Here is a 21,229-nt window from a genome sequence, read left to right as displayed (position 1 = left end):
TCTGTGTACTTAAGTATAGGTGACTGTGGAGGCCAGAAGGAGGTGTTGGAATACCTTGGAGCTGGAGTTACAGATGGTTGTGTGCCCTGGTGATGTTGGTGCTGGGAACTAGATTTAAGCCCTCTGCAAGAGCAGCTCATACTTTTAAATACTGAGCCATTTCTCTAGCTTTTAGTTTTGCTGTTTTAAAAATTGTACCATGAGGGGTTGGGGATTTAGCCCAGTGGTAGAGCGCTTGCCTAGCAAGCACAAGGCCCTGGGTTCGGTCCCCAGCTCCGAGAAAAAAAAAAAAAGAAAAAAAAATTGTACCATGGCTGCCTGTGCCTGGGACTACTCACTGCTGACCCTACCTACCCTTAGGGGTTGGAGGTGAGGTGGTGCAGAATCAAGGCTCAGACTCTAGGAGCAGGTGAGAAAAGCCACAGCAACAAGCTCCTCTGAATGCTGCTACAAGCTCCTTTAGTACCCTCCACCCATGCTTCCAAGACTGCATCTCTTCATTGTCTGTGTCAGCAATCCTTGGTCTCTCAGGCAGCCCTCCTTAGGTCCTCCTGCAGGAGATCCTTTTGCAGCTGCCCAGCCCTCAGCGTTTACATAGAGGTGGCCCTGCTGTTCCTGCTACATTTCCACTCTTTTGTTTTTAGACTTTGACTGCCTAGTGGGAGTCAGGGTGCCATTGCTTGACATTGTTGACCCCACCTTAGAGGATTTCCAGTATACTGGACTGTGCCTGTTTTAGGTTGTCCTGTCTTCAAGGATCTTACTGATCATTGACTACCAACCCTCAAAGAGATAGCACTCTGGAGCTTGTCACACAAGGAAGAGATGAGGAACAGCCTACCTGGTGGTCTGACAGATCTCTGCCATCTGTGCTTTGATCATTTCCTTAGGGGGGCACAGTTGGGGTTTTTGAGAGCCATCAGCACCTGGAGGGTCTCCTTATTTATGGAATGCTGCCTGGAGATATGCTGTGTGAGACATTTAAACAAAATAATTATTAGTATGACAATTCCTCCCATCATAGCATAAGTGGTTATCCATGAGGGGTCAAATAGCCTCTTAATTTTGTCCCAAATTCTCACATCTAGGGAGAGTACAGATAACCTGGTCTCATTGATGTTGGCTACTCTCTCCCTTAACAGCACAGCATAGTTAAGGAATTTGTCTGACCAAGTAACTTCAAGATATTGAGCCAACTGTTGTTGGGCTTCAGTGGGGTTATGTATCTGGTTAGGACTTAGGTGGGTCAAGTGAAATCTGGGGCTGCATACCAATAGAGACATGTCCCTAACTCTTCTGCCAGTGATCCGTTGTTATAAAATGTGGATGGATTGATAAAGATGTTGATTTAGCACCTCCTATGCCTGTAGCACCTCAGTTGACTTACAGACTACAGCATTGACTGTCTCCACCAGCGTGACTGTCTGGGTCAAGGCAACAGCAGCTGTTGTTGTCCTGGCAATGTCTATAATGATGAATGATGACTGCAATGATGGCAGCTGTAATACTAGAATCTTTCTTTCCCCAATATAGGTGTCATCAGACTGTTGGCATGAAAGTGAATGGTATTTACCACAGGCATCTAAATGGCGGCTAGTTCCCTCATCAGGACAGCTGCTGTTCAATACCCCAGCCAGCAGGCAATCAGGAGACATTTCTCATTAAAGAAGTTAAGGCTGCCTCTGACAATGGAGAGAGGTATTGGTGATCAGAAAGAAAAAGGGAGGTCAGACACAGACTGGTGTGGCTTTCCAGCCAATATGGCTGCCAATAGACAATGATCACATTCACTGGGGTTCCATGCCCAGCATGCCCTGGTCCACATTTCACATTGGAAGAGAAAAGAACAGGCTGACCAGTTTATATAGGCAAAAATATGTCCCATTGAGGAAAAAAAGCAATTGCCATTGAGTTTATTGAGTCCCTCCATCTAAGGACAGGAAAGGAGTATCTCTCAGCAAAAATGACCCATGTTTCTAAGCAGGGCTTAGCCCTTTCTCATCAAAGGAGAGAAAGTTCCCATGGAATAGGACCTCTACCAAGACTAGGTGTAGATCTCATGGATTCAGGGGAGGTGACCTGAACAAGTGCTCCTTCTATGATAGATTGGCCTTGAGGATTATAAGGTATCACAAAAGAGTGAATGATCCCCCATGAGGATAGGAAGGCACTGAACTGCTGAGATGAATAAGGCTGAGCAAGTATCCACCACAACATGTACCTACCTAAGATTATTAAAGGCTGGGTACCGAGTGACATCCATTGGCCAGATTGCATTGGGGAATAGACTTCTAGGGTTAACTCCTGATCTGCCAAGGGTCCCCAATGGTGCAAGAGGTGTGCATGTTGCACAGGACTTTGCAATATGTTTACATTTCGACATAGGCAATTCGGGCAAGAGCTTATGTAAATTCTGAGGAGAAAGGTGAAACATTGCTGGTGTAACATTCTGGCTTGTTCTAGCAATTCCTTGTCTACAGCCCTAATCAGGGCATCAGTTCTCTCATTTTCTTCTGCAAATAACGCCAGGCAATTTAGAATGCAATCTTATGTCTGAGGTGAACGAGGGATGTGCCCTATTCACAAGAACCCCCTGGATAGATCGCATGCAGGCATGTATAGGGCTGTTTTGCTCTTTATTATCGGAGAAGGACAGGATATGAACAGTTTGTACTGCATATTAGCTATCTGAGAAAATATTAACTGGCTCCTGTTGGCAACATTCAAACATTTTCAGGAGTCCAAATAATTCACCCAGTTGCACTGAGCCAGGATTAGGGAGAATATGAGTTGTGTCCTTTTCCTCTCATCTTTGGATAAAAACCCCATATCTGGTGTTATTAGCATCAGAAAAGGCCATGGTTCCCTTGGGAATGGGGCGAGAGCTAGGTATGCTATGGGGTCTAACTGTAATTGGCAACTGGGACAAAGCAGTAAGTTCCCATGGAACAGGACCTCCACCAAGGCCAGGTGTAGATCTCTTGGATTCAGGGGAGGTGACCTGAGCAAGTGCTCCCTCTTTGATAGATTGGCCTTGAGGATTATAGGGTATCACAAAAGAGTGAATGATCCCCCATGAGGATAGGAAGGTCTAGTGGTATATGATTATCCAACAAACCTGTAAATCCCGCTACTGTTTCTTGAAAGCTGATGGAATTTGCCCATAATGATTGAGAATATTGTAAGGAGAATGGTAAATTTAGGCTAGTTCCTTGTTATAAGTTCTCCTTGCTAAGCCTCTTGCCTTGAGGGCTAGGCAGAAGGCAATATCAAACTTTGAGGTAACCTTAAGTAAATTAGAGTGGGCCTGGTGCAACCACATGAGGGTCCCATTCTGTCATGACACTCCTAGGACCTCATCAAGGGACCACAGAATTATGGCCAGGAGGGGTTTCCCTGGATCATGCCTTTCCAGAGTTGATAGAGAAAGGAGCGCCATGACTTTTCCTGTAGTAGGTTGCTAGCCTCAGATGGGCTACTAGGCCCCTCCAAGAGGGGCCTCATCTGACCTAGAATAGGCAGGAAAGGTTTGAGCCACACAACTGTTGTAGTTCCAAAAGAGAGGATTCTTTTACCATGATGGAGAAAGCCAGGGGTTTAGTCTTGTCAGAAGTAGGAAAGCCCAGGAAGGTATATGGGGGACTCTGAAACTTTTTGGGAGCAACCTTCAAGTTGAGGTTTTTCAAGTTATGCAGCAATTGAGAGGACACCTTTTCAAGATCGGGCAGCTAGGGTATGCAAGCATGATATGTAACCCATGTAATGGGTTACAAGGACATCCCTGGGGACTCCCTGTATGGCTTCAGCCACATATAACTGACATAGTTGGGTTATTTTTTCATGCCCTGAGGCAGGCAGGACTGTCTACTGATATCTTTTAGCTGGTTTATTCATATTAGGCTTCCATATTGTGAAAGCAAAATAGCATCTATCCTGGGGAGCCAGAGGGATGTGGAAAGAGCAATCCTGTATCTAGGACCATCAAATGGGACAGCACTAGGATGAGGCAATCCCACTTGAGTAGTCCTCATTTTTTCCATGTGTTCATTAATGGCTCTCAGATCCTGTAGAAGCCTGTATTTTCCCTGACTTCTTTTTAATAACAAAAATGGGAGTATTGTGTCTGCTGGTTGAGGATTCCAAATGACAAAGCTAATTGTTCCAAGACCAGTTCCTTGAGAGCAGAAAGCTTAGTTCCAAGATGGGCCATTGGTCTACCCAGATATCAGCTTTAGACAGCCAGGCCAATGATATAGGGTCAGGTACCTTGATGCCAATTGGCACTGGGTGGCCAATGGCCATTAAAATTGGGGGTGATTTCCTACTTTGTGACCCATGTGGTCTACTTGGTCATGTTGCATAACGTCATAAAAAAATGCACTACAGACAGCACCCATGTCTTCCAGAATATATATCTCTCCCCCAAAGTTGTGGGGAACACCAGCCACAACAATATAAAAGATCCCAATTGCATTCCAAATCCTGCCATTAGACAGCTTGGGTAGTTATTTTTGTGGCCTGTTGATCTCCAAATCCTGTAATGGAGGGACCAGGCTGAAATCTCCAGTAGGGAACCTCAATGATTCATTTTTTGTTATTATAGTGACAGCTGCCCCTGTGTGAACCAACCCATTAACGGGTATACTGTCTAAATGTACAGCCATCATCAACCCTGTAATGGGTATACTGTCTAAATGTACAGCCATCATCAACCCTGTAACAGGTCTACTGTCTAAATGTACAGTCATCATTAGGGAGTTAAGGAAACACATGCAAAGTCCAAAAGACTCCTGACTGAGCAGTGGTCCCTCTTAACTGGTGGGCTGAGGGGTCCCCCCTTTTGGAGTTTAAATTGTCTTCCTGCTTTTGAGAATGACAATCCTTAGCCCAATGGAGACTTTTGTTACTATGAGCGCATCTGGTCTTGGGCCTAACTGAGGAGTATAGGCCTTACTGGCCTTAAAGGCTAGATCAGCAACCTGGTTAGGTAAGCATAGAGCCCAATAGTGGCCTGAGTGACAGTATTAATGTATGCCCCATGGCTAGTAAACATGTCAAAAGTAACATTAAGGTTATAGTCCAGGTTAATCCCAGTCTGATTCTCAGCCAAGCTATGATATGCAGACCTCTAATTAAGAAACACAGCAGGGTCAAGCACTACCTTAAAGAGATTATATCAACCGTAATAGATCTGGAGGTGCATGGCCCATTGCTTCGGTACTTGGTCAAAATAAAGGGAATCTGGGCCAGAATTGTTGGCAGCTTTTCTGATTAGTGCCAAGTCTGCTAGAGGAGTGGGAATACAGGGCCTAGTCCCTGCATCAGGGCCAAGATTGACAAGGGAAGCATGAGGGTTGAGCATTGTAGAAGTGACCACCACAGGGGTGACCACAGGAATGCAAAGTCCCCCTGAATCACGCCAGGGGTAAGGTGAGGGGTACCTCTGATGAGGCAGGAGTGGAAGGGCTAGTAAGTGAGGGACCTGGGACAGCAGCACTAGAGGACACCTTGGAGCCTGACAGCCAGAGGGCTGGAGCAGAGCTGCCCTCATCCTCATCGCTCAGATCAACCTGAGAAAGTGGGCCAGGGTCAGTAATGGGAAGGTGAATATTAGCCTGGCAGTGTTCATTAGGGGCAGCCACCACTCCCTCTGGGGAAGAATTCTTAAGACTGGCGACTGCAAGGAGGATAGGGACAAAGAACAAGGGAGGGGTAATTCCAAACTGTACCCCTTGCTTTCGGGCAAGGAAGAGAACATGCATCCAGAGGTCAGGGTCCTGTATTTTCTCTGGTGATATCCAGGGGCCGAAATAGCAGCTTCCTCCCCAAATTGGTCCAGATTGTGAGTCTTAACCTTGAGTCTTAACTTTAACCATGAGTAACCAGAAGGGTTTCAGTGCCCTAATCTGGGTTTCCTTGATGGTGGAGGGGAGGGAACCCATAACAACGAGTACAAATGAGGAACAGATATGACAAATATGACAGGGGAGGTGATGGAAAGTCACGTACTAAGCAGGGGTCTCCCTCAGGTGTAGTTCAAAGGCCTTATGCCTGCATAGTGTCTCTGGGATGGAAAAGGAACTCGGGAGCCAATCCCTGGTACCACTACCGTGGAGACCAGCCCCTATGTCAGTTACTGGGTTGAATCCAAACCAAAAGTGAAAATGAGTGGACAAAGAAGACAGAAAATATGTCCGCTGTATGCTCACTTCAGCCCACTCGCCCAAAGACAAAGAAAGAAAAGATGGCCGCTGCAAGCTCAACCTCACACCGAGACCAAAAGTGAAAGTGTGATGGTCACTGGAATGAACAACAAAAAAGACAAAGAAGACAGAAATGAGGTCTGTGCACTCACTTTCTCAGGACCCACAACATAAAACACTAAGGAATCAACTCACGAAGAAGCGACTGAAAGGGGCACAATAGCAGCACCGTAAGGAGAAGAGCTTATCTTGTCGAACCATGAGCACAGTCCTTGAAGCAACAGGCAAAGAATGAGCCTCCTGAAAAGGAGATTCACAAGCAGCCACAAAAAAATGATGTAGTCTGTCTACGTTGGGCGCCCATGCACTGCCTGACTCCACGTGCACTTGTGGGTTGGAAGTGAGGTAGTACAGAGTCAATGGCACAGACTCCAGAAGCAGGTGAGAAAAAGCACAGCAAGCTCGTCTGAATGCTGCTACAAGCTCCTTTAATACCCTCCACCCATGCTTCATTCGATCCATTCGTCCTAAGAAAGCATCTCTTCTAAACAGCACTTCCCATTGTCTGGCATTGACTGTGTCAGGAATCCTTGGTCTCTCAGGCAGTCCTCAATTAGGTCCTCCTGAAGGGATGCTTTTGCAGTTGCTGGACCCTGGTGTTTACATAGAGGTGGCCCTGCCATATACTTGCATGCATGCGTACATGCATGCATACTTACATTGCTTTGTTGTAATCAATATTGTGTTTTCAAGAGTCTGTATTGGCTGCTGGAGGTGTAGCTTCTTTGGGAGGGTGCTTGCCTGGGATGCTTGAAACCCTGGGCTCAGTCCCTAACTGTATAAACTACCTATAATCACAGCACTCAACAAGAGGCAGGAGGCTCAAGAGTTTAAGGTCATCTTTGGCTACATGGTAAACTGGAGGCCAGCTGGGCTATGTGAGATCTTTTCTCAAAAAAAATTTTTTTTTTAGTCTATACTGATATGTAACTAGTTCATTTTTTTCAGAGAAGTACATTGTCTAACTATTTCAATTCATTCTCCTAAACATGGATTTATTTATTTATTTATTTTTTGGTTCTTTTTTTTTTTTTTTTTTTTTTTTCCCGGAGCTGGGGACCGAACCCAGGGCCTTGCGCTTCCTAGGCAAGCGCTCTACCACTGAGCTAAATCCCCAACCCCATGGATTTTTTAAAAGACTGTTATTACATATTTTTCTTACGTCTTCAGGTACACACGGACAAGATATTTTTTTCTACAGTGAATTTTTTCTTTTTTTCTTTTCTTTCTTTCTTTTTTTTCTAAATTTTTTAGAGGGCATTGGATCCCATTACAGATGGTTCTAAGCTACTATGTGGTTACTGGGAATTGAACTCAGGCCTCTGGAAGAACAACTAGTGCTCTTAACAACTGAGCCATCTTTCCAGCCCTCTACAGTGAATTTTCTTTTTCTTGTATTTTTTTTATTAACTTGAGTATTTCTTATTTACATTTCGATCTACAGTGAATTTAAAAAAAATTTTTTTTGAGATTAATTTTTCTACATAGTACTAGGCTGTTCTTAGGCTGGTGACCTTGCCCTTTGCCTTCTGAAATGCTGGGATCACAGGTGTACACTACTGCACTATGTTGGATTATAAATATTTTTGACTGATTTCTTATAGAGTTAAAAGAAATTATAAATCATTATTCATCCATGCGTGTGGAATGTAGTCATTTTTTTCCATTTCTTCTTCCATGACTTCTCCTTAAAGCTTATTGTGACTTAAAGATATCACAGTTTATTTTCTTAGTTGAAGAGATGTCCTGATATTCTTTGAAGAGGGAATGTTGAGCTGCCATTCCTTTCTTTCAGGTTGTTAGTGAGCAGCATCTCAGAGAATGCATGCCTCACTAAGCTGGAGCACTGCTCCCCGTGCCTAGAAACTTAGAGGTTTTGGGCTCAGTGGAGTTTGCGCTGGGACTGTATATTTAGATTTAGTTATTAAATATCTCTCTATCTCATGAAGTAAATTTCTGAGGTGCCCTAAATAGTTAGGGTTATATCAGTCACACCATTCTTTGAGGATGCAAGGGGTGAGATAGCATTGTTTCCATGGTGTGTGTGTGTGTGTGTGTGTGTGTGTGTGTGTGTGTGTGTGTGTGTGTGTTTGGGTTTGGTTGGCATTCCTCAGTCATATACCATAGGCTAGCTGGCCAGAGAACTCCAGTGATCTTCCATCTTCCTGAGACTCCTCCCCAGTACTGGGATTACAAGCGTAGGGCACCATGCCCAATTTGTTGTTTGTTTTAACCTGGGTTCTGGGGATCAAACTCTTGTACTTATGCTTACCCAGTTCCTCCTTTTGAGGCATGTTCTTAGTTGTAGCTCAGATTGTCTTCAAATTCACAGTCTTCCTTCCTCAGTGTTGGGTGCACTTGTGGAAGTCAGAGGACACTTTGCCAGAGTTGCTTCTCTCCTTCCACCATCTAGATTCTGGGGGATCAAACTCAGATTGCCAGCTTGGCGACAAACACCTTTACTTGCTGAGCCATCGTGGGAGCCCCTGTTGTTTGAACTTTTTGAAGCTGGGTCTCATGTATTCCAGAGTGAGCTCTAACTTAACTGTGAAGTGAAGGGTGACCTCGAACTTCTGATTCTCAGTCTTTACCTTTGCTTGTTTGTTTTGCTTTGTTTTTTCAAGATGGGGTTTCTCTGTGTAGCCCTGGCTATCCTGGAATTCGATCAGTAGATCAAGTTGTCCTCTAACTTACAGTGACTCACCTCCCTTTGCCTCTGTAGTGCTGTGATTAAAGGTGTATGCCACTGTACCTCTACAACTCATGTACACACCAGAAAGTGCTAGGCAAGCACTCTTAGCAAATGTGGTTTATCCTAGCCTCAGTTATTTACTCATTTTTTAAATATAAAAGTGTTGTACTTATACTAAGTTAGATTGCTTTTTATGGATATCTAAATATTAGATCTCTTATTTCCTCTTTTTTGGTTAATTTTAGGTATATAGGATGTGGTCGATGGGTTAATTTGCTCTAATGTTTTGTATTATTTGTCTTAATTAAAGGCTATTGAAGTGGGTATTTTGATTGGTATTTCTGTGGTATTAGTTGCTTTGTCCTTTTCTAGCCCAAGTCTCTTGATTATGTATAATCTTCTTCTCCTTCCTCCCTCCCTCTCCACTTTCACTGGTGGTGGACTGTTGTGTGTAGTTTTCAAATCAAAACCCATGCTAAATCTGGCCATTCACTGGCCTCGGTGGTTTTGCCTACCCACATGGCCAACCCCAAGCGGCCATCTTGCCCTGGTTTCCACTGCCAGCCTGCTGCCAAGCCACTCTGGTCAAAAACTTGCACCCAAGCACTCTTAAGTCTCTGCTTGCTAAGCTGACAGAACCAGTCTTTCCTGAAATGCCTGGAGTGGCTTGCTTGTATTTCTTAGGCCATCCACCCCTGTGACTTGGCCTGCAGAAAGCCAGTTACCGCACACTCAGATCCCCTTAGCCCTGTGAAATGAAAACAAGAGACTTAGAGTATACAAACCAGATTTATAATGGTAAATCTCCAACCAAAATGCCTGTGCAAAGAATACACAACTCAATAATATAGTTATAAGCTGCACACTTAGATTAGACAAATATTCCACTTCACTATTCTACTGCCCAGCTGCGTAATCCCTAGCTACTGAGGCTCCCCCAGGCCATGTGGGTCTGCACCATCTTCATCTGCTTCACCTTCACCTTTCTCTCCCTCTGTCGTCCCTCTTGTCTGACCACCTTCTTCCTCCTTCCCCTCTCCAAAACTTTCTGCTCCACCTTTTCCCTCCACTGCCCAATCACGGGCTGTAGCCTTATCTGACCAATTAAGATTTCACCTGACCTCACCTGAGTGTGTGATCTATTCCTCGTTGGGGCAGATAATACAAACAGCTATCCACAACATTGGACAAGTGCTCTGATGTCACTGTCTCCTGTAGAGTTACTTTTATTCCTTTCCTTTTGTTAAGAATTGTGAAGTCTGTGTCATCTGAGCTAAAGATCCTTTGTTTTATTTTTGTGTATGTATGTGTGAATATGGGTTCATGAGTGTACATATAGGTACATGCATAGAGCGAAATGGATGTGTGTGTACTTGGCAGGGTTCAGCTGGCTCTCGCCTTTTCATTCAGTCTGGGGCCTAGCCCATGACTTGCTGCCACCCACATTCAAGGTGGGTCTTCCCACGTCTATTAACTTAATTAAGAAAAATCCCTCATAGGTATGAACTCAGGCCAATCTAATCTAAATTGTTCTCATTGAGACTACTTCCCAGGTGATTAGTCTAGATTGTGTCAAGTTGATTAAAACTAACCATTACATAGTGTTTTAAATTGAGACTTTAGAGATTTAGATATTTTTCCTTTTAATATTTTTAGAAGTAATCTATTTTCATATTTTTTAAAAGTAACACCTAGCCTATTCTAATCCTAAAATGCCAAATAGTTCATGCATATGTGTGTGTGTATGTGTGTATTTGTATGTGTATGCATGTGCATGCATGTAAGCATGTATGTGTTTTGAAACAGAGCCTCAGTGTGAGGCTGGCCTCAAGCTTTTGGTCCTCGGGTTGTCTGCACTCTGGGATTTCAGGCTTGTTTCACCATGTCTGGCTCTCACTCATAAATTCTGTCTCCTTGATTAGTGTTAGGATAGTTGACAATAGCCACAAGACAGTAAAAAGGCTTCATTTAGTTTGCTGTTACAGAAGCAGAGAGATGGAAAATGTCCTGGAAGAATGTGAGATTTATCCTAGCACTCTAAATGTCTACTTTTGGTGTTAAGTTTGCTCAAGTACATGTCAGGTGTTTTCACTAGTAATATGGTTTAACATATCTGAAAAGCAGCTATACCTATTGTTACTTCTCTGTGTTTTGCTGCTGTTTAGTCTCTTTGATAATGTAATTGTTAAAATTGAAAGTAAAATATTAAAAACTTTACAATCTGTTCAAGAATTAGGCCAATGGAAAAATGAGCTGAAACACAATGTTGGTTAAAACTAATGTGCAAATTACCTCTGAAATTGTTTTGGTAGTGCATCTATTGGAATGAAATTCAGCGGTTGTTATTCTGTTATTTATTTATTTTTTTAATAAATATCATTATCCGAGAGTAGATGGCTGTGCAAAACAAGTTGTGAATGCTGGTCAGCTTTTAACTCCTTCCCTCATTTTTCCTTTAAGGCCATATAAGCTGTTCCTATGTACCATCTCACACACAAGCTAGTAAGAGAGAGAGAGCGCTGGGATACAGCACAATGGTAGACCCTAGATTCCCAGTGCCCCAAACGGTGTGGGGGTAGAGACAGAAAGAAAATTACAAATGAACCTAGCATCATCATCATTATTAGCGTTAGTATTTTGCAGAGCTGAGGGTTGAACCCAGGGCTTTGTACATGCTAGACAAAGAAATACTCTACCATTGACTTGCTTAGTGTCAGTTTAGCGTTGCAATGCCACATTAAAAGGTCTTTGAGGGCAAGCACAGCACTATATAGTTATGTTTGACCTAAGCAATAAAACCTCTTCATGTTCTGTTAGCAAAAGTATTTGTAGCAAATGTTTCTAGTTTTGGTAAAAATCTAAATTTTATAAGTAAAATTGTTTTTTTTTTTTTTAAAAAGGACTTTAGAGTCAGGTATCCTGATCTGTCTTATTAATTTTTTTAGGATCAAACAACTATTTTTTAAATTGAAAATAGATTTTTTTTTATAGAATATATTGATTACAGTTCTCCCCCAACACTTCCCAGATCCTTACCACCCACCCAAATTCATACCCTTTTTTGTTCTCTATTATTAGGAATAAAAAAATAGACATCTAAGGGAAGAAAGTAAAAACCTTAGCCCCACCAGTTAGCAATTTTGTGCCCTTGAAACTTTCTAAACTGGCTGTACCTCAGGTTTGCTAGTTACAAAGCGACAATGTTAATAGCTCATTTTATGAGCCATTAAGGATTAAATAACTTAACTCATAGAAATTGCCTAGGGAAAATTGGCAACTAGTACCCAGTAAACATTAGCTGCTACCCACCTTTTTATTCAGAAACACTTCTGTTGTATCAATATGGTGAATTTGTATTGTGTGTGTTTGTTTGTTTTGAGACAGGTTTGTTTGTGTACCCTTGGCTCTACTAGAACTAGCTCTGTGGACCAGGCTGGTTTCGAACTCACAGAGATCCTCCTGCCTCTGTCTCCAGAGTGCTGGGATTAAAGGTATGTGCCGCCACCACCTAGTTTGTATTGCTTCATAAAACAGGCACATTTTGATTCCAATATGATATATGTGGCTAATTAGACTACACACTGAAGATTACTGCTACGTGGAAGCCCTAAGCACTCTACTTTCAGATTCTGTACTAGCTAGTGTGTGGCTACTAGAAACAAGACGGAGCTGTTTGGGAAGAGGGAACGTCAGTTGAGACAATCTTTCCACTAGACTGGCCTGTGGGCAAGCCTGTGCACAGTGCATGTTCATGATTAAAGACTGATGTGAGAGAGTCTAGCCCACTACAGGTTTGACATCCCTGGCCAGTTGTCCTGCATGGTATAAGACATCAGGCTACACAAGACCTGGGAAGCAAGCCAGTCAGTAGTGTCTCTTGATAGCCTTTGCTTCATTCAGTTCCTGTCTCTAGGTTCCTGCCTTGGGCTCCTACCGACTTCCTCAGATGGTGGACTACAGGTTGGGAGATGATATTAAATCTTTCTTCCCCAAGTTGCTTTTTGGTCATGATATTTTATTACAACAATAGAACTCAAAGATAGAAATCATAACTTTTTTGTTTTGATTTTGATATAAGGTCTCATAGCCTAAGCTGGCTTTGAATTCACTGTGCAGTTGAGGATAACTTTGAATTCCTGATTCTCTTGTCTCCATCTCCATTGTGCTGGGATTATAGGCAAGCAACACTTGGTTTTTTGATATTTTGAGACAGTTTCTCACTCTGTTGCTCAGGCTAGCTTAGAACTTACTATGAAGTCCAGACTGGATATTCCCCAGTGCCTATGTGTGGTATCTCCTGCCTATAATTCTAGCAATGGAAACTGTTTTTGATGCTGTCACACATTAAACAACAACAACAAATACTGTGTTATCATACTATAATAAAACAAGAATTTAACCTCAAAAAAATAGGAAAGGCAATCTCATATTAAGCACAGTTGATAACTTTATACACACTGTCTTGTCATGCATGATACCTGTTTAGGACTGGATTTCAAGAATTAACTAATTTAATCTCCTCTTTTAAAGACAGGACTGCCCCTAGGGGTGTATCAGAGCTCTTATAGCAGAGTAGAATGACAACTGAGTCTAGACCCAGATCACCCAAGTTGTAAACCTATCCCTCAGTTTCCACCACATGAGAATTTGTGCTATAAAGAACCAGGCACAGAGAATCCATGACTTAATTAGGATCAGTAGTAGCTCTTAAGAAAACAGAGATGGGGCTAGGCAAGATAGGCACACCTGTAATCCTAGTACTTAGATCACAACTTTTAGACTGGCCTGGGTTGATGGGGAGACTATCTTTAAAAAAAATAAAAAAAGGAAGGCTGGGGGTTGGGGATTTAGCTCAGTGGTAGAGCGCTTGCCTAGGATGCGCAAGGCCGCAAGGCCCTGGGTTCCGTCCCCAGCTCCGAAAAAAAGAAAAGAAAAAAAAAAAAAAAAAAAAAAAACTGGAACTTGAATCTACAGTACCCATCTAGTTTTTGCATGATCTGACTCCATTTTTAGTGGAACTTGTTTTCTATGTACCTTAAGAGACTGTGTTCTCCTATACATTTTTATTTGTTTAGTGTGTATGTGTGTGTGTGTGTGTGTGTGTGTGCATGCTTGCACATGATAGGAAGGGGGCAGGAAGGGTGTATACCATAGTGTTCATATGGAAGGCAGTGGAAAACTTTGTGGAGAATTGAGTCTCTGATTCTACTTTGGATTCCAGGGATTAAACTCTGTCACTGGGCCTTTTTAGTTTATGGAGGTAGACTATAAGGAATTGAAATTGAAAAGATGTATCTATATTTAGAATTTCCTTGTGTTGCAGTTTTCAGATTTTGGAGCCAAAGAACATTTTTCAGGGGAGACTGCCAGCACAGCCACCTTGGCAACCAAGATCCTGACCCATAGCCACAGACTGGAGTACTGGTGGGCCACAGTCCTCAAATACCTGCTTAAGACAGGTAGGCAAAAGACAGTGGGGATGGAAAAGTGGGGTCTTAACTGCAGGAAGTCTTTCCTTCCCGTTCTTTCTAAATTCTACTTCATATGTATGGGTATTTTGTCTGCACGGATGCCTGTGTTATATGTATATCTTTGTACCATATGCATGCCTGGTATCTGAGAAGGCCAGAAGAATGTGATGAATTTGGAATTGGAGATAAAGGGTTTTTTTGAGCCACCATGTAGGTGCTGGGAATCATATCTGATTCTAGAAGAGGAGTCAGTGTTCTCAGTGGCTAAATCATCTCTTCAGCACCCTTTCTGTTTTATTTAATTGGCTTTGAATTTTTAGCCCCTTTTCTTGGTAAAAACAAAGCACCCCAAATCTTAGGCAGTGGGTAATATACTTTGTTTATTTTAAAGAATATTAAATATTCTTTAATAAATATTTATTTAATGATAAGTTTTAATTATTTTAATATTTAATATTTAGTTGTAAATATTTAACATTTGGTGGTAAAACAGGATAATTTTGTTTCCTTTTTTGCATTTTTTTTTTTTTTTTTTTTTTTTTTTTTTTTTCGGGCCTGGGGACCGAACCCAGGACCTTGCCCTTCCTAGGTAAGCGTCCTACCACTGAGCTAAATCCCCACCCCCTCCTTTTTTGCATTTTCAAATTGTGTTTATGAACTTGTGTGACAGTGATTTTATTACAAATTACTGTAAATTTAGTAGCTTTTAGAGCATTAACTATCTCTCTGTTACCTATTTTGTTTTGAGATAGGGTCTTATTCTGTAGCCTTGGCTGGCCAATAACTTGCTATGTATTCCATGCTGGCTTTAAAAAACTCAGAGCATTTCACCTGCCTCTGCCTCTTGATTGCTGGGATAGAAGGTGTATGTTACCATACCTGGCAGGCATGTTTGTTTTAATAATAGAATTTGATGGTTTGCTTGTCTTCATTAACATGGTATGAGGTGGGGTAGCGAGGAGTGTGACTCAGTGGCTAAGAAGTGGAATTATTTAAATGCTTGCTCACTCCTGTGTCTGGTGGTGGATGCTGACTTGGCTGAGTGCTCAGCCTGGGCTGTTAGCCAGAACACTTACACTACACTTCTCCTTGTGACTGCTTGGCTTTCTCACTGCATGGTTAACTAGATTCAAGAAAGAACATCCCAAGAGAGGAGGGTGAAGGGACATGACTTACTTGACTTAGCTTGGAAGTCACATAGGATCACTTCATTCCGTTTTTCAGAAGTTATAAGAGTCCATGTAGGTTAGGAGAATTGGAAAGTGGAGGGCAAGACTATCAGCATCACATTGTAAGAGCATTTGATAGGGAGTCAGCTGTTCTAGATACCTTTTGGGGATATAATTTGTCACAGCTTGTATTTTTAAAATTATATTATTAAATGTGTGGGGGTTTACATAAGTGCCATAGCACACACGAAGAGATCAGAGGGCAACTTTCAGGAGTCAGTCCTCTCCTTCTACCATGGGCACTCTTGGGATTAAACTCAGGTTGTCAGGCTTGGCACTATGCACCTTTTCTCACTGAGCCATCTTGCAGATCCAAAGAAATAATATAATGCATGAGGCCTTGGACTTGATCCCCAGCACCACAACTTTATGATATATAGATATGGTAGTACACACTGTAATATCATATTAATAAATAACTTAATCTCAGTCATAAATCTGGGAGGCAGAGGCAGGTGGCTTGCTGTAAGTTTGAAGCCACCCTATGCATTGTAAATTCTAGATCAGCCAGATTTACATAGCAAGAATTTGTCTCAAAATATCTGAGTGTGTTTGTTCATGTTCTAAGTGTTGTATATACTTACAGTCCCAACACTTCAGAGACTGAGACAGGATTAAGGGTTTAAAGTCAGCTTGCCTGGCTATAAAGTATGATCCCCCCACCCCCATTCAAAAAACAAAGGTGTAGGGCTGGAAAGGTGATCCACTGGTTAAGAGCACTTGCTGCTCTTTTAGAGGACCCACATAGTGGCTTGTAATTCCCATTCCAAAGATCTGATGCCTTTTGACCTCCTTTGGCACCAGACATGTACATGATGCAAATCATACATACATGTAGAATACTTGTATACATAAAATAAAATAAATATATGTTTTAAAAAAAGGTTTAAGCTGGGCATGGTGGCACACACCTTCAAACCCAGCACTTGGGAGGCAAAGACAGGTGGATCTCTGAATTCTAGTCCACCCTGTTCTACAGAGTTAAGTTCCTGGACTACATATAGAAACCTTGCCTTAAAAATAAACAAACAAACAAACAAACCAAACAGAGGAAAGGTCTTAGGGCCTCAAGTCTAGACGAAGAGTCACAGGTAACTGAGGAATGCTAAGATTGGGAATGATAAATAGTTTCTTAGAAGAGCACCTTACTTGGTCAAGGACCCTGAAATCATAGACATACAAGCAGTATTATATATACTGACAGGTTGTATTTAGGGACACACACGCACACACACACACACACACACACACACACGCACACACACACCACACACGCTACACATTTGACAGAGAGCCAGTAGATTCATGGGAAGAGTTGGAGGAAAGAAAGGGAAGAGGGGAAGTGATATAATTTTTTTTTTAATTTAAAAGGTAAAAACTGAAAAGTTTATTTTTAAAAACCAAAGGGTGTATGTGTTTGTGTGTGTGTGTAATGAAAAATATGAACATTCTGTAAGAATTTGAGTTCTTCTTGTCTAGTGGAGTATGATTTTAAAGTAATTAGGGCTCTCGAGGAATAAAATACAAATACACATATTTTTTAAAAGGATTGTATTAGATCGTCTTACACTTGAAGTCTGTCTAGCCAGTTCAGCAGTGGTCGTATGCATGCTTAGAAAGACAGAGAATCCAGGTAACTTCTAAGTCCATTAAGTAAGAATGAGGGGGAAGGAAAGGGGCTCAGTGATGCCTCCCGAGGGAGGCTGAAGGCCTGGAAGTCCCCGCACGGTTGCTGTGCGAGTCTGTACTGAAAGCCTAAAGAAACTGGAATCTGATGTCCACAAGCAGTGGCAATAACAGTAGATGCACTCACTACTCAGGAAGAGTGGAGTTTGCACACACTGTCTGGCTTCCTTCCACCTTTTGTTCCATCTCCCCCAGCATCTCCCCAGGCCCCTCGCCTGTTAGAGGGGCCACCTATAATCAAGTGGCTTGTTTTTCCTCCTTAGTTGCTGCTGCATATGCCAATCATCTCTAGACATGCTCTCACAGACATACTTAGAAGTCTGCTTCATTAAATGTTCTAGATGTTTCTCCACCGAAGCAAGTTGACAGTCAAGATTAATTATCCAAATGCCTGAATACAAAGAAAAAAGACTTTGGGTGTTAATTTGTGATATCAAAGTAATAAATACATAATTATGATGGTTATGATAGTAATTTTACAATCTAGGTGGATTTTTCCTCATTTGAATAATTTGAGAGTTATTTGAGGAATTGATGTTCAATTTTAAATTTGAAAAACTAGTATCATCTACTGTTGAGTTTTGTGTGTGTGTGTGTGTGTGTGTGTGTGTGTGTGTGTGTGTGGGTATGTGTATGTGTGTGTGTGTGTGTGTGTGTGTCTTTGCTTCCTTTGAGAAAACTATAGCTGTCTTTTTAGAATTGTACAATCCTACTTGGTAATTTCTTGTAAATTAATTGTAAAAACATTCATTGATACAAGAAGACTTTAAAGAGTTGTGTAGTGTTTGGTTGGTTGTCTTGTTGATTAAAGTTACAATTATATAAATTTCCTGTAACAGATTATACCTAGTTTGAATGTGACACTATGATACTGTTAGATAATGCTTCAATAATTACAGAATTCTATATCCTGTTTTATATTTATGTTTGTGGAAAATAAAGGAAGGTAAGGTAAGATTTATCAGAATGGAAGGCTTCCCATCATTTTTGTTTTAACTTGTTTTGAAATGGTTTTGGAGTCATAGGAGATTGTAGCAAGAAGGCAGTGAAGTGCTCATTACCTAATTTTTCCCTAGAGATTATATATTACACTGTTATAAAAGGAAATCCAGTCCAAGAAAATATATTAACTATGATTTTTTACTATGAAACCTTTCGGATATACAAGGTTGTACAGAATAGCATGTTGAGCATCTCTGTATTTATACGGATAATTCTGCAATATTTTAAATTTACATTGTGTGTGTGTGTGTGTGTGTGTGTATGAGAAAGACAGACAAGACACAGAGACAGAGACATGGAGACATGCATGTGAATGGATTGAGGTCAGAGGACAGTGTGTGTGTGTGTGTGTGTGTGTGTGTGTGTGTGTGTGTGTGTGTGTGTGTGTGTGTATGAGAGAGACAGACAAGACACAGAGACATGGAGACATGCATGTGAATGGACTGAGGTCAGAGGACAGTGCGTGTGTGTGTGTGTGTGTGTGTGTGTGTGTATGAGAGACAGACAAGACACAGAAACATGGAGACATGCATGTGAATGGATTGAGGTCAGAGGACAGTGTGTGTGTGTGTATGAGAGAGACAGACAAGACACAGAGACATGGAGACATGCATGTGAATGGATTGAGGTCAGAGGACAGTGTGTGTGTGTGTGTGTGTGTATGAGAGAGACAGATAAGACACAGAGACATGGAGACATGCATGTGAATGGACTGAGGTCAGAGGACAGTGTGTGTGCGTGGGTGTGTGTGTGTGTGTGTGTACGAGAGAGACAGACAAGACACAGAGACAGAGACATGGAGACATGCTGAGGTCAGAGGGGACAGTGTGTGTGTGTGTGTGTGTGTGTGTGTGTGTGTGTGTGTGTGTGTGTGTATGGGACAGACAAGACACAGAGACAGAGACATGGAGACATGCATGTGAATGGATTGAGGTCAGAGGACAGTGTGCATGAGTTGTCTTCTTCTACCGTGTAGATCCTGGGGATTGAACTCGGGTCCTCAGTCGTGGTATACGTGTCCTTTATTTGTGGAGTGTGCCCACAGTGGTATTTCTCTAGTGTTATTTATATGTCAGTCAGGCCAAGGTATTTATATGTGATGGTTTAGTTGTTCACATAACACTATGGAGTAAGTTAGGGTTTTTTTTTTTTTTTTTTTCCGGAGCTGGGGACCGAACCCAGGGCCTTGCGCTTCCTAGGCAAGCGCTCTGCCACTGAGCTAAATCCCCAACCCCGTAAGTTAGGGTTTTGTTATATCCCTTGCAGAAAAGAAAACCAAAGTTAATGTGTTTGTAAAGTGCATCTAATCAGCAAAGACTTGGAGAAGTTGTTTCTCTCCTTACATCATGTGGCCCCAAGGATCAGACTGAGGTTGGTCAGGCTCTGCTCACTGGGCCTTTTTGCTGGCCTGTTTTGTAGTTTTGATATAACGGTCTGTAGCACTCAGTGAGAGGTCCCTGACTAACTTCTTGTTGAATCTGTACATTTAGACTTCTTTGATGAGACACAAAATGAAACTAAGACCACAAAAATACCATTGAGTTTCTTTATTTGTATTAATCAACTCTAGGGCCTGCCCTGGAGTGTAGTTGATATATCCAGTGAGACTCCATTGAGAAAACTGATTTTTTTTCTTTGCCAGCTGATCTCACATGCAGATAGCTCCTTAGTTAGGGATAGGGTCCCATGTCCATTTTCCACCTCTCAGTGCCACAATCCCATCTGGCTTGAACCTTGCATGTCCTGTGCATGCTGTGACTTCATATGTGCACCATTCCTGTTCTGTTAGAAAGACAGTTTCTTTGAGGGCATTCTTCACCGCCGCTCTTAAGATCTTTCAAATCTTTCTACCTCCTCTTCCATATAGATCCCTAAGCCTTGAAGGGAGGTGTTTGATGAAGATCCCATTTAGGATTGAATCTACAGAAGTCTCTGACTCTTGTTCAGTTGTGAGTCTCTGATAATTCCCATCACTATAAAAAGCAGCTCCTCTGATGTGGGTCGAGTGAAGCATTGATCTATGGATATGGCATTATGTCATTAGGAGTCATTTTATTGCTGTTCCTTCAGCAGAAAAATTACTCCTACAACATTTGTGCCACTTTTACACTGTATATCTTGGAGGCAGGTCACAGTTGTAGCACAGGGGTTGTAGGTGGGTGATAATTGATAATTACCTTTCCCCTCTGGTAACCTGCAGAGTACTTTCTAGCACCGTGAACACTAGTCAGTAGAGGTGAAGGCTCTAGATAGGCACAACTCAACTTCTCTGTGTTCTATGACCACAGTAAGTGCTGTCTTCAGCAATAGGGCCTTACTGTTAGGTTATGAAGGACAACCAAAAGCCTTGGCAATAGCCTGTGATGTTTGGTGGTTTCTGTGGGACTCCCTTGGCTAACAAGTCAACAAGGTATAACCTATTCCTGGCATTGTAGGTTTTACCTGATGGCCTAGTTGGAGCTTTGTCTCCCTATTATGTGGTGACTCCATTTAGATGTCTTTCATATATATGAAACCTACTGTAGAGCCTTCATATACATACATATATGTATGTGTCTACATATATACACAGATATGTGTATTTGTACATATATATGTCTGTGTATATGTATCTGTCCATCCATCCATCTGTCCATCGTCCGTCCATCCATCTGTCTGTTGTCTGTCTATCCATCCATCTGTCCATCTGAGACTTTGTATACATGTATAGTAGGTTTCCATATAATTTTTGCAAACTTTAATGTTAGTTGTCCCTTCCTATTTAATTCTCAAATTCTAGTTTCTCTTTGTCTCTGTAAATACTATATTCTATTTCCCCTTTCTTGGGAGATGATCTTTTCCTCCTAGTCCCCAGGGATCTTTCTACTCCCCTCCTCCCGGAAGCAC

General features: G+C 41.9%; 1 protein-coding gene across 6 annotated transcripts in view; it reads left to right on the top strand.

Moving 5' to 3' along the window:
- The window catches only part of Numb (NUMB endocytic adaptor protein), a 123,129-nt gene that overhangs the window by 21,845 nt on the left and 80,055 nt on the right, over positions 1–21,229 (top strand). For 2 of the 6 annotated variants that reach the window (XM_032908101.1, XM_032908105.1), the window contains exon 1: positions 14,330–14,414. The exons of 3 other annotated variants lie outside the window; for them this stretch is intronic. The gene's annotated coding sequence lies outside the window, so the exon portion shown is untranslated. Of the gene's footprint in view, positions 1–14,283; positions 14,415–21,229 lie in introns of those variants that run through there. One more of the 6 variants, XM_032908100.1, reaches the window with a different exon arrangement.

This window comes from Rattus rattus, chromosome 7 (assembly GCF_011064425.1).
Source record: "Rattus rattus isolate New Zealand chromosome 7, Rrattus_CSIRO_v1, whole genome shotgun sequence".
In the NCBI taxonomy this organism is placed as follows: domain Eukaryota; kingdom Metazoa; phylum Chordata; class Mammalia; order Rodentia; family Muridae; genus Rattus; species Rattus rattus.
This window is presented reverse-complemented; position numbering and strand designations above follow the sequence as displayed.